At 43.3% G+C, this 12,707-nt stretch overlaps 1 protein-coding gene across 4 annotated transcripts in view; it reads right to left on the bottom strand.

Annotated features, from left to right (window-relative positions):
* The window catches only part of EXT2 (exostosin glycosyltransferase 2), a 134,313-nt gene that overhangs the window by 84,990 nt on the left and 36,616 nt on the right, over positions 1 to 12,707 (bottom strand). The gene's annotated exons all lie outside the window — the stretch shown is intronic.

The following is a 12,707-nucleotide window of genomic DNA, read 5'->3' as shown; positions in this document are numbered from 1 at the left end:
AAATCAGTAAGGACATAGTTGAACTTATTAACAGCACCAAATAATCGCCATCTATAGACTATTTCATCCAACAATAGCAGATTATACATTCTTCTCAAGCTCACAAGTAACATTCACCAAGACAGACCTCATTCTGGGCCATAAAACGTACTTGAACAAACGTGAAAGAATAGAAATCATATGATGTCTGCACTCAGACCACAATGGAATTAAATTAGAAATAGTGACATGGGGCTTCCCTGGTGGAGCAGTGGTTAAGAATCCGCCTGCCAATGCAGGGGACACGGGTTCGAGCCCTGGTCTGGGAAGATCCCACATGCCGCGGAGCAACTAAGCCCGTGAGCCACAACTACTGAGCCTGTGCTCTAGAGCCCGCGAGCCACAACTACTGAGCCTGCGCGCCACAACTACTGAAGCCCGCACGCCTAGAGCCCATGCTCCGCAACAAGAGAAGCCACTGCAATGAGAAGCCCGGGCACCGCAAGGAAGAGCAGCCCCTGCTCGACGTAACTAAAGAAAGCCGCATGCAGCAACGAAGACCCGATGCAGCCAAAAATAAATAAATAAACAAATGTATTTAAAAAAAAAAGAAATAGTGACATGGAGGAAATAAGTCATTATACATTTGTTAAAACCCATAGAATGTACAACACCAAGAGGGAACCCTAATGTAGACTATGGACTTTGAGAGATAAGGATGTGTCAGTGTAGGTTCAACTGTAACAAATGAACCACTGTGGTGCGTTGTTATGCGGGAGGCTGTGGGAACAGGGGGTATAGGGGAACTCTCTCTACATTTTGCTTAATTTTGCTGTGAACCTAAAACTGCTCTGAAAAATAAAATTTAGTAATTAAAAAAAAAATCCTACCTGTACTTCATTTTATCTCAAAATTACACTGAGGCCCTTTTTAAAATTCATCTGACAATTTTTACACAAGAGTTAGCATCTATTCTCTGCCCCACTGTTATCTCATGGGGGCAAAAAACCCATCTTCCCAGCTAGATTAAAAACTCTTTGATGGCCCACAGTACAAAGCAAAACTTACCAGGCCCCACTCAAGGGCAAGGATTCAAAAACTCAGCCCCTAAATACTACAGATTTAGGGCAGTGGGTTTCTGCGGGTTCTCACCGCCTCTTTCCACTGGTATCCTGCAGTTCCTCTAGCGTAAGGCCCAACTATCTTGGGAAACTGGAACAGACTAAGGCGATAAATCGCCATCCTCAATGTTTCATTTTACCCAACAGCAGCAACAAAGCAGGACTAGACTTGGCTTAACCAGTAGGGTCTCTATTTTCAGCTGTGTGGCTGCAGAGAAACAGCTGAGAACCTTTTTGAACATTAAATGCAGCCACTGCCCAGTGCAAGATGCAATGTGTCACACCTAATGAACAAATTTTTGCTCTTCTCCTAGGATCTCACACAGATCCCGATAATTCTTGCTAGGAAATCATCTCTCCTAGGATTTAATCTCAGTTTTATTTTTACCTTATCCCATATTCCCAGCCTTCTAAAAATATATTAGAATTTGGAATCCACAGTAGGTTTGTTGTTGTTTTGTCTTGTTTAAAATAGTCTCTACCCAGCTGGCACATAGGTGGTGAAAAGAAAAATAAAATCACCTTAATACTTGCGACTGTAGTTATAAAACTCTGCCACACAAAATGGGCCCTTTCTTCTCCTTCTCACCCTTCTCGGGACTTTGAGAACTTGCTCACAGCCTTTCCCCTAGGCTGGCTGTAGAGTACTCGCTCCTTTAAATCTAGCTTTCTCCACTCCTAGCATTTTTGTTAACCATCTCTCAACTTCCCCCAATTTAATCCCGTTTTCCTGGCGCTGAGATGAAGTGGTCTTTACACAATCTTCCAGGCCACGTCCCCCCAGCATGCTCCCAAGAACTGCTGAAGACCTCCCAACACCAGCAGCAGCCCCAGCCCCGTAGGAATAGTTGAATACGTAACAACTTCCATTTGTGCAGCTTATTTCTAGGAGTTCTAGACCTTATTCTTATATCTAAAACCATGAGTCACTCAAAGGTTAGGAAAACAAGCAAGTACATGGACCAGTACTCAAATCCTATTTTGAAACAGAGCTGGCTGGAAAATTCCCCAAAGCCCATATGTAGGCCCATGTCATCCATTTCAAAGCAAAGATTTCCTTCTATTCATCTCCATCCTCAGTATTTATATTTATGGGGAGTGATTAAAGAATTAACATGCAGTTAGTTCCATGTGTAGTTACCAGAGAAAATAGCTCCAGCCATTTTTTGATCCTTAAGAATCAAGAAAATGTAAGGAGGAGGTCTGAATGATGAGGCCCAGGACAATATTAATGCTTTCTGATGGCAAGATAGTGTGCTCGGTTGAGTTCACAACAGTTTTTTGTTTTTTTTTTTTAAATGTTTTTTGTTTTTTGTGTTTTTTAAAATTTATTTATTTATTTATTTTTACTTTTGGCTGTGTTGGGTCTTCGTTTCTGTACGAGGGTTCTCTATTTGCGGCAAGCGGGGGCCACTCTTCATCGTGGTGCGCGGGCCTCTCACTACCGCGGCCTCTCCTGTTGTGGAGCACAGGCTCCAGACGCGCAGGCTCAGTCATTGTGGCTCACGGGCGTAGTCGCACCGTGGCATGTGGGATCCTCCCAGACCAGGGCTCGAACCCGTGTCCCCTGCATTGGCAGGCAGACTCTCAACCACTGCGCCACCAGGGAAGCCCTACAACAGTTTTTAATTAGACAAGGTGTTTTTTCCCAAAGACTAATACATATTTACAGGTTCTTTATAAGCTCACATGGCATCATGTAATATGGTTGATTCCTATAAAGAGTTTAAAAACCTGAGCTGCCATCAGAGGAAGGATACAGAGAAAGAATTAGAACATGGGACAAAGAGAGGCAAGTGAAGAATGGGGATTTCAAATTCCTTCCTCTCTCTAAGTCATGCAACAGGATTTAGAATGGGAGAAGTAAATTTGCAATTAGGTGGAAAATAGAAAATAGAGGCAAAGAGAAGCAAACTATAAACCATCACCAATACAGGAATGTCCCGAAAGACATACTTATCTCAGTGTAAAAGGCAAATGCCCCTGGAGAAAAGGTGAGAAAAGTGAACTTTTTAATCATATGCCACAAATTCTTCCCAGTCCCAAGCCTGCCACTAAAGCTTTGTGACTACAGGCCATCTACTAGCCTCTAAGGTTCACTGCCCCCTTCATAAGAATGAGAATAACAACTACCTCATCGGGTTCTCATGAGGAAGTTCCCAACACAGTACCAGACAGAGCAGTTAACATAAATATTAATTCTCCCCTTCCCTTTGTCAACTGGAAAGTGTAAGCTCACGACCATACTCACGACCACAGAACTAGACAGTAGTAAAACCAGGCCTGTCTCTTCTGATACCTGGGTACCTGCTAAAAACTCAACCTTTACTCTGAAGCAGAAAAAGACCCTGCCAGAGTGTCCTTTCTGCTAAGGATTATCAGTAATGTTCTATCTGAATTCTAGAAAAGCAGAGGAAAACTCAACGGAGATCATTTGCTCCTTTTCTAAGCTAAAGGCATCATAAGTAGAAGGAATTTTCTACTCAATATTCTTAGAATGAGAGGTTTGATTTCTTGCCAAAGAAGCTACACTTAAGTCATCTAATATTCACAGGTCCCTGGATTTGCCTCTCAACACTAAAGCTTTCACTCTTGGTCCTTAGTCTGGAAGCCAAGCAGATGTGGGAGAGCAATCCATGCTACTTCTATCTCTTCTTGCAAGATCTAGTTTTTCCAGAAGATAGAACGGATCAAGAAGACAGGGAAGAGTGCAGCTGGGCTATCTTAAAAGTAGGGCTCATCCAACCTGGAAGCACTGGAGCTGAACATGTAAGCCCTGTGATACTTTCCCTAGACCATCTTCACCATTGATTCAGCTCCCAGACACCAAAGATGGCTTAATTTGCATGTTTTAGCCTTATTTGAAAGCAAAATTCTTTCAAAGATAGATGCTACTTGGGGCAAGCCAGGAGAGAAAGGGGTAAAAGAGCTTCAAAGTAGGGAGGGACTCCGTGAATACTTGTAGGGTGTGCTCAAATGTTATGATCTCCCGTCCTATGGGAAGCAAGAAGGGACAGGGGAGGAAAAGGGGGCAGCCTGAGTTGTGTTTCTTGACGTGTGACAGGCAGCTCCTGAAATAGAAAGCCATAGGTTTCAAGTCTCAGGGGTATCACCTTCAAATATGTCAGGGTTCTAAGGGTGGATCAGTTTTCCCAACTGCTGACACCCTGCTGTGAGGAGAGATCCCAAGCAAAACACAAGCCTCTGACTGGGAGCCTTTGAGGTGGCAGGAGCCATGAGGAGTTCAAAGGCAAGGCCGGCCAATGGCTTGTACCTCCAAGAGCCGTGGGGGTGAAAGGTTACTAAAGCAGGAGCCACTGACCAATAAAACTGTGTTTGGTCAAACCTTCTCAGCAAAGAGACTAGAGATTCATTTCTCCCGTGCCCCGTTTCGGAGTTATCCATGCCTCTGAATCCCACTGTTCCCTAGGTCAGATCAGGGATCTTCTTTAGTGATTAGCAGCTGACAAGCCCTGCCTCCTGGTTGGGTCCATGGACTAGCTAAAAGGTGGATTGGAAACCTTTTTTTTTTTTTTTTTTTTTTTTTGGAAACCTTTAATCAGGATCTGTCATCAAAAATAAATAAATAAGAGCACGACTTGGGTCAACTAGTTGTAAAGGAATCTGCCTGGGGTGAGATTTCCCGTGTTTGCTATGCTAAAATCAGGAGAAAGCATAAGTTTGTTTGATCAGAGAAGGTAAATATAAAGCAAGTCTCACTGCAACAGACACACTTGAAAGGGCTACCCCTTTTAATTAAGACACACACACAAATACAATGTGTGAAGGGACTGAGGACGGAACTCGAAGGCTCGTTTCATCCCACGTCATGCCACATTAGGGCCATGTTCCCTCTTCCATCTGCTTCCCATGTAGTAACAATTCCAGAGAAGGCCGAGGAGCTAGTTTTTGGCAGGTTCTTTTTTTCTGGCTGTGGATACTAACTAACTCAGCAGTCAGGTCCCATGGGAGCCCTTCCACTGTCCCCACACATTCCCAGAGGAAGAGGAGTTGAGAATACGGTGGGCCCAATGCCGCTTATCGCTGTGCCAGCTGACCAGAGGCACGTGGGCCCTCTATAAGCTGCTTGCGTCTGGGAAGCTCCTTCTTCTGATTACATGTTATTAAGACAAGCTCTCCTGTTGATCCTGAGTGGAAACTCCAATGTATGTTCCCTAAATTGGGACTTTGAACAGAGGGAGAAGTTTGAAATAGCTACACTTGCTATGTCAGTGGTTCTCACTTTTTTTCCCCTGCTCTTTCTTACCTGGACGATGACATACACCTATGAGTAAGAATAACTGAGGTTCATCATGGCAAGGACTCTCAAGAGAAATTCATGTCCCCATTCCCCACCCCAGAAAACATTTAAGAATCTGAGTGGGAGCCAGAGGGTTGAGAGAACTCAACCCTCAGTCTGCGGCTTCAAACAAAAACTCAAAGATCCCTCTGTGCTTTGTGACCACCTAGAGGGGTGGGACAGGGAGGGTGGGAGGGAGGGAGATGCAAGAGGGAAGAGATATGGAAACATATGTATATGTATAACTGATTCACTTTGTTATAAAGCAGAAACTAACACACCATTGTAAAGCAATTTTACTCCAATAAAGATGTTAAAAAAAAAAATCCCTGTAAAATACAAATGATATAAGATCATCAAAACCTGGCCAAATTAACATGAAAATTAAAAATACTTCAATACATACATGGACTTCAGATACTTGAAGACAAACCACTTGCTCCATTTAATAAAAAGTATTGGATTCTGAAAGATAATAAGTGACCTGCTCACCTCCTATTAAAGCCTTATCAAAACGGGAAATAAGTGCACATTTATATACAACAAATTAGCCTTTAAGTTACAAGGAGAGAGAGAACTGTATTGCCAGAAATGGTTTATATGGAGCTACTTCTGTACCAATCCTGGTCTGATTCAGTATTAAAGGTCTTTAAGTCAAATTGAATGTAATAAATATACATGATTGTTGTCTTACATTCCGAAGAACAGTAGCATGGAATTACAAGATTAATTGTGTTATTGTAAAATAATCATGCAACTCCAAACTCTCTCAACCTCTTCAATGCTGAGGGAGATATAAAAATATATAATAATCTATATTAAGATTTATAAATATAGACAGAAATCTAATGGATCAGTTTGACCCTTACTGAAGACCTGACAGTAGTGAATTCTTTACCAAATGTATCAACACTTGATAATTTACAAGTTACTGTTTTGTAAACAAACTTGGATATTTTTCTAAGTAGGTATATAATGAATTCAAACCTGCACTATGTTTCCTGTAATGAGCAATTATTTCTCAGAAATGCTTCACAAATAGTCCCATCCTGTAGGAAACCAGCCCCCAAAAGTCAGACAATCCTTATTTAGGCTGCAAATTAATATTTAACACTTTTATTAGCGAGGCCATTTCCGGAAGCAATGCCCCATATCGTGGACTCATTACAAGGGATTAACCAACCCATGGTTAACTCTAGAGACAGCTCTCCAACCGGCGCCCAAAGAGGAAACTGACCATTCCACATACCCACACCCCTTGCAAAGGCTGTATGATGAAGACTGTTCATCATCATATATTTACTGAGAATTTCCAATCTATTATTTGTTAAATATTTTTAGTAAGTTTATTAAAACTGTACCATAAGCAATAACATCCAGTTCAGTAAACTTCTTAACTAATTATAGGATATCAATTTGTCAGAAATGTACAAAAAAGTAGTTCTGTTGCTTTGGAGTTTGCGGCATTTTATTTTGTTTTATTGCTCGTTTGGTTTTTATACCTAATTACTCTCCCCACAGGAGCTACATGAGTAATAAAACAAACCAGTATTTTTTACTGTTTGCTCAATGAAAATCATCAATCCTAGATCAACAGCTATATAATTTGACTAACGTACTACAAAAATTCCTTGCTTTTTGCCTCAACCTCAAGTTAAGTGACTATTTTAACTTGAACACACTTGCAAAAGTACTCACGTCCAAAACTATTTGAAAAAGGAAAAATAATGTGTTTGTGCCAAAAGGGTGCCAAGCAGTTAAAAATATATGTCCACTGGATTTTGCTTATCTCTACTACCCTCTTCCTAAAAGCTTCAGTTAGGAGAAGAAGAGCAGACAGATATAAAGTAGATTATGGGGGCATAATGCACCCAGCCAGCCGTCTGGAATCAAGGCTGGAAAGCTGAAAGCAGAAGGAGGGTGAGGATGTACTTTCTGAAATGCCTGGAAAAAACATTCTGGTCAGGAGATGCCAGAGATTTTGAGGCTCCATCAAGCCACTGGCCTGGACCCAGGTAATGGTTTTTCCTTGCCCTCAGCTGTCCGCTGCTAGGGTTCTCCAGCAAAGAGAGAAAGGAAAAGTGGTGGAAGAGAATGAGGAGCAGCTTCCAGCCCACCTCTCTGCAACTGAGAGGGTAAAAAGGGCCAAGCACTGCAGGCTGACACTTACAGAGGGCCTGGCGCTTCCACAAAGCAGTCTGGGAGGATTACTGGGCGCTGGCAACCTGGTCTAAAAGGGGCAGTGAAGCAGACTGATGAAAGTCCGTCTAAGTTCGGTAACAGTGACGCTGTGGGCACACAGGCAGCGCGCTGGAGCTGGCAGAGACGTGGGAGCAGAGGTCTAGCCCGTCAGGTGGCCGTTAGGAAAAAAGCTACATGGTTAAAGCTTGCTCCCTTAGCCCTTCAGGGCTGCCCAACTCGCTTGCTGAAGCCTGAAAGCACAAACTGCCAGCAGAACGGCATTTCTAATCAGGGGATAAAAATAAAAGCCCTTGGAAAACCCTCCCTTGCCTAATCCTGGCTGCCCTGCCCCCACCAACCAGGAGGAGCAAGGTATCCGGCCAAGGGCGAAGTTCCGGACCTGCAGTGGTTAATTATCTTGCTAGTCTTTTACCTCCAGATCACCGCTGTGCTACCCAATCCCTTCTGCCTGGCATTTTTCTTCAATTTTAATATCAGGAGTTTCACACGCCTGCCAGAGCTCCTGGACTCGGCAAAAGGGCCCATATACCTGTCAGCAAACTGATAAGAACTTTAAAATGACTCCGCAGGGCCTCTTTATAAAGAAGAGCCAAAGAAGCCCATAAAGAAAGAGGGCAGGGGCCACGGAAACCAGCCGCTCACACTGTTTTAACGTGGCATTAAAATGAGCTGCAGATTTATGGCAGTGTTTTAGCCCCTGGCCCAAGTCATCTGGGGATGAAGCGCTGGTCTCCGCTCTCCAGCGGGATTTCAAATATGGGATGGAGCTGACTGGAAAGGGATGGGGGAAGGGCGGCAGAGGCAGCAGGAGGAGGAGAGGAGAGGGGAGGGGAAGCAGCAGAGAACAAGGAAAACCATATTCTTTCATTCTCCTTTCAGTAGGAGGTGAACAACAGCTATTCCTAAGAGATACCTGACCGGTCCTCTTAAAATCACATAAAAATATCCTTTATTTTTAGTACATACCTAGTAAAACTCTAGTTCTTCAACTGTTCACCACCCAAATGTCAATTCTGATTTTGACTTTTCTCTTTAAGCTTATTTTTTAATCTTCTAGTTCAAAAAAATGAATAAATGATCTAGCAGAGAACATGCTAAAAGGGGGGGAGGTAGGGTGGGCGGAGACTCAGTACAAAAACTTTTCTCATTGGAAAGGGGAAAAAGTAATAGTACTTTATCCAAATGTGCCAATGAATTTTTTTTCTTTAAGGCCAGCTAGAGAACCACCGATTTTCATAAGCCATCCTGATCCTAACAGAAAAACAGGAGGTGAACCTGCCTCCATGCCAAGATGCAGAAAGTACACCAGACCCACAGGAATAAGTTCTGTTTCAAGTTTCCAAGCCCAGAAGCAAATGCATAATACATCCACATTGGTAACTCACTGTGGTTCCTGAAGGCCAAGCTCCATACCAGGAGGCTCCTGCCAGTGTTCAAACACAGACCCAGGGGCTTCCCTGGTGGCGCAATGGTTGAGAATCTGCCTGCCAATGCAGGGGACACGGGTTCGAGCCCTGGTCTGGGAAGATCCCACATGCCGCGGAGCAACGAGGCCCGTGAGCCACAATTACTGAGCCTGCGCGTCTGGAGCCTGTGCTCCGCAACAAGAGAGGCCGCGACAGTGAGAGGCCAGCGCACCGCAATGAAGAGTGGCCCCCGCTTGCCGCAACTGGAGAAAGCCCTCGCACAGAAACGAAGACCCAACACAGCCATAAATAAATAAATAAATAAAATTAAAAAACAAAAAACACAGACCCAGGCAGAGCGCTCCCAGATGATGGCCAGCAGGCAGACCCAAATCTAGATGCTTTAAGTAAATGATTTCATTTAATCAACACAATTGCTCTATCGTATTATTACCCCCAGGTCTGAGATAAGAAAATCGATGCTTGGCAAAGTTAAGTAATCTGCCTACACTCACGAAGCTGATAGACAGACACCACAGCTTGGGATGCAAATTCAGGTCTCTCCGAGTCAAAAGCCCATGTGGTTTCCACTACCAACATTTCTCAAACTTTCTGGACTGGGACCCACACTAAGAAACATACAAATACATTTTATACTGCAACTCACCACGTGCATTCATACAAAAGAAACAAAGGTTTCAGGAAATACTTACCCTTGCTATGTAATAATCTAGTATCTTTCTATTATCTTTCATTTTTAAAAAATAAAATGCCAGTCAAGACCCACTGAATTGACTTCACGATCTACTAATGAATCATGAGACCCTCAGTTTGGAAAATACTGCAGTACCCAATGTCCCCCTTTCCCCAAAAAAATCATCGGCTGGAAACAGAAAACCTGGGTTCAAGGGTAGGCTCAGCTCTGACCCTAGCAATTCATTCTCAAGATCACTTGAACTCTAGGGTTTATACATCATTTATAAAATAGGAGAAAAGGGTTGAATAACTTCTAAGGTCCCTTCCAGCTCTTTGATTTTTTTCCCTCAATCTCCTTAATTGATACGGCTTTCCCCTCTCATCACACATCCTTTCATTACTCTCCACTTGTCACTGTCCTTCCCTTCCTTCTAATTCCCTGCAAAGTTCTCTGCTACTGGTATTCCAAGTCCCCCCCCTCGGGCTGCTCCATCTGACCTACCGAGTCTTTCCCACAGAAGCCAACCTCTGGGAGAAGGTCAGTACCTCTCGAAGCATCCTCTCTCCCTACTCGAGGCCAGCCAGTCGTGAAGCCCCCTTCACCTCCTGATCCGTTCCTGACTCTCCACAGTACGACTGAGTGACAGCACTTCTGGCCTCTTCATTCATATACTACTGAAAGTACTCTCCCCAGCACCCTGATGGCCTTTCTTATAGACAGGATCTGTGTCCCTCCCTCCCTTTTCAAAAATCTCCCTCAGTGTGCCTATACAATTCTAGGAACAAAGCAGGTACTCAATACGTATTTATTTGACGGGTTTGCATTATGAAATCAAGGACTCTAATTCTCGTAGATTTAGAGAATATTTAGGTGGGCTGCTCCAGGAAAAGTCGCCAAACCAATTAAAACTGGCATCACAATACAATAAGCGAGCATTTACAGACAGAGCTCCATCTACTACCCATGATGCTCGCCATGGACAAGGTACGCCCAGGTTGCCAAGGAAAGCAGCTTTATGGTCTCTCCATCTGGACTGTGAGGATTTAAATCTCAGAAGCTATACAAAATAACTGCAAATCAGCCCATACCTTAAAGACAGGAAAATTTATTTACAGGCCCTAGTGCACCATAAATTTGAGACAGTTCTATTAAAATGCTTTTCTTGGCTTCCCATCAGATACTTGGCAAGAGTCTTTTTCCAATAAGGTTCTTAATACTAAAGTTGAAAAAAAGAAAAGTTAAACACATAAAAATGCTCTTCCTTAAGAGTTTCGATTAAATGAGTCCTTATTTTATCCTACTTTAAACATACATTGACCGGTCTCCTTCCCAATATGGATTTATACATTCAGGAAAACTCCAACAGAGTATACAGTGCTACTGAAACAAAATTATGAAACTCAAAATATCCCGTAATCACACTCTTCCCCAAGGCTCTCCCACTGGCCAAAGAGCCTGACTTTGTATCAGACCATGGTTGTCTGTTTCACAGGGAGAACTCCAGGGATCAGGTCAGTGTGTTTGTTGAAGGGTAAGTGATGCAGTAGCTTTTTTTAGGGCAAGTACAAAAGCAGGGATGGGGAAACAGAGCTTGGAGTGGCATGTTGGGACTGGAGAGCGGGGGGGTGGGGGCGTGTGGGGGGGGCGGTAGGAAGGGAAGCAGGGAACACTTGGCATTTTTTAAAAGCCCTGAGAGTTCAGTTTATGTATATTAAAAATTTTTCAATTTCACAGTGGGGGGGATAAGAGTGACAGACATTATAATATTGATCCTGGAAATGAGAAGTGAAATCTTTTCCACATTCTTCATAACATATTTCCAGGGATGTGTCCAGTCCCAAATGTCTCAAGCAACCACGTTTTGGGGAAGACTATCCAATACGCAGTTAGCTTGAATTACTGGGAAGGGCATCCTCATTTTCAGCCTCGATCCAGGCCACAAAGCTCTATAATTTGAATAAAGTTGTGGGCAGCAAAAGAGTATGTTCCCTGTCTGTCCCTTACATATTGTGTGGTCTCGGGAGGATCACTTTACGTCTCTTTTCTTCAGTTTCCTCACATTAAAAAATTCGGATTACTCCTCTTGCTGCCTATCTCACTACTCTGTTTACAGAGTTTGCTTTGTAAATTGTGTGTGTGTGGCGGGGGGGGGGGGGGGGAGGGAGGGAGAAAGGGACACAGACTGCTGTGTAGCTATCAATGGACACAACAGTCAAGCCACCAGCACAGGGAACCCTCAGAGAACACATCCCTCTGGACTGCTGAGGCTTCTAGATATCCGAGGGTTTACACCTTTAAGTGAATCACAAAACCTTTTTAAAAAATAAAAACAAATATTTTAGATAGAAAACTTTATAAAATATTTTACATGAAAGCCAATATTTTAAAAATATATATACACTAAACAAAATTTAAACCTTCACTTAAAGACTGCAGGGCATCACCAAGAAGAGCCATTTCTGTATTTCCTCATTTTTTTTTGTTGTTTTTTTTTTTTTAATAAATTTATTTATTTTATTTTATTTTATTTTGGCTGCGTTGGGTCTTCATTGATGCGTGCAGGCTTTCTCTAGTTGCGGCGAGCGGGGGCTACTCTTCGTTGCGGTGAGCGCGCTTCTCACTGCGGTGGCTTCTCTTGTTGCGGAGCACAGGCTCTAGGCGCGCACAGGCTTCAGTAGTTGCGGCACCTGGGCTCAGTAGTTGTGGCTCACGGGCTCTAGAGCGCAGGCTCAGTAGCTGTGGCACGCAGGCTTAGTTGCTCCGCGGCATGTGGGATCTTCCCGGACTAGGGCTCGAACCCATGTCCTCTGCATTGGCAGGCGGATTCTTAACCACTGTGCCACCAGGGAAGTCCCTTTCCTCAGTTTTAAGATGCCCCATCAATGACATCAGTTTTAAGATGCCCCATCAATGACATCTTCAAGGGGATGAAATAGAAACTATATTCAATGTTCAAAGTGATGGTAAGACTCATTTGGATGCCAGAATCCAAAATATGAAAA

Source organism: Balaenoptera ricei, chromosome 8 (genome assembly GCF_028023285.1).
Source record: "Balaenoptera ricei isolate mBalRic1 chromosome 8, mBalRic1.hap2, whole genome shotgun sequence".
NCBI classification, from domain to species: domain Eukaryota; kingdom Metazoa; phylum Chordata; class Mammalia; order Artiodactyla; family Balaenopteridae; genus Balaenoptera; species Balaenoptera ricei.
The sequence above is the reverse complement of the archived record's forward strand: the minus strand, read 5'-3'. Positions and strand labels throughout refer to the sequence as shown.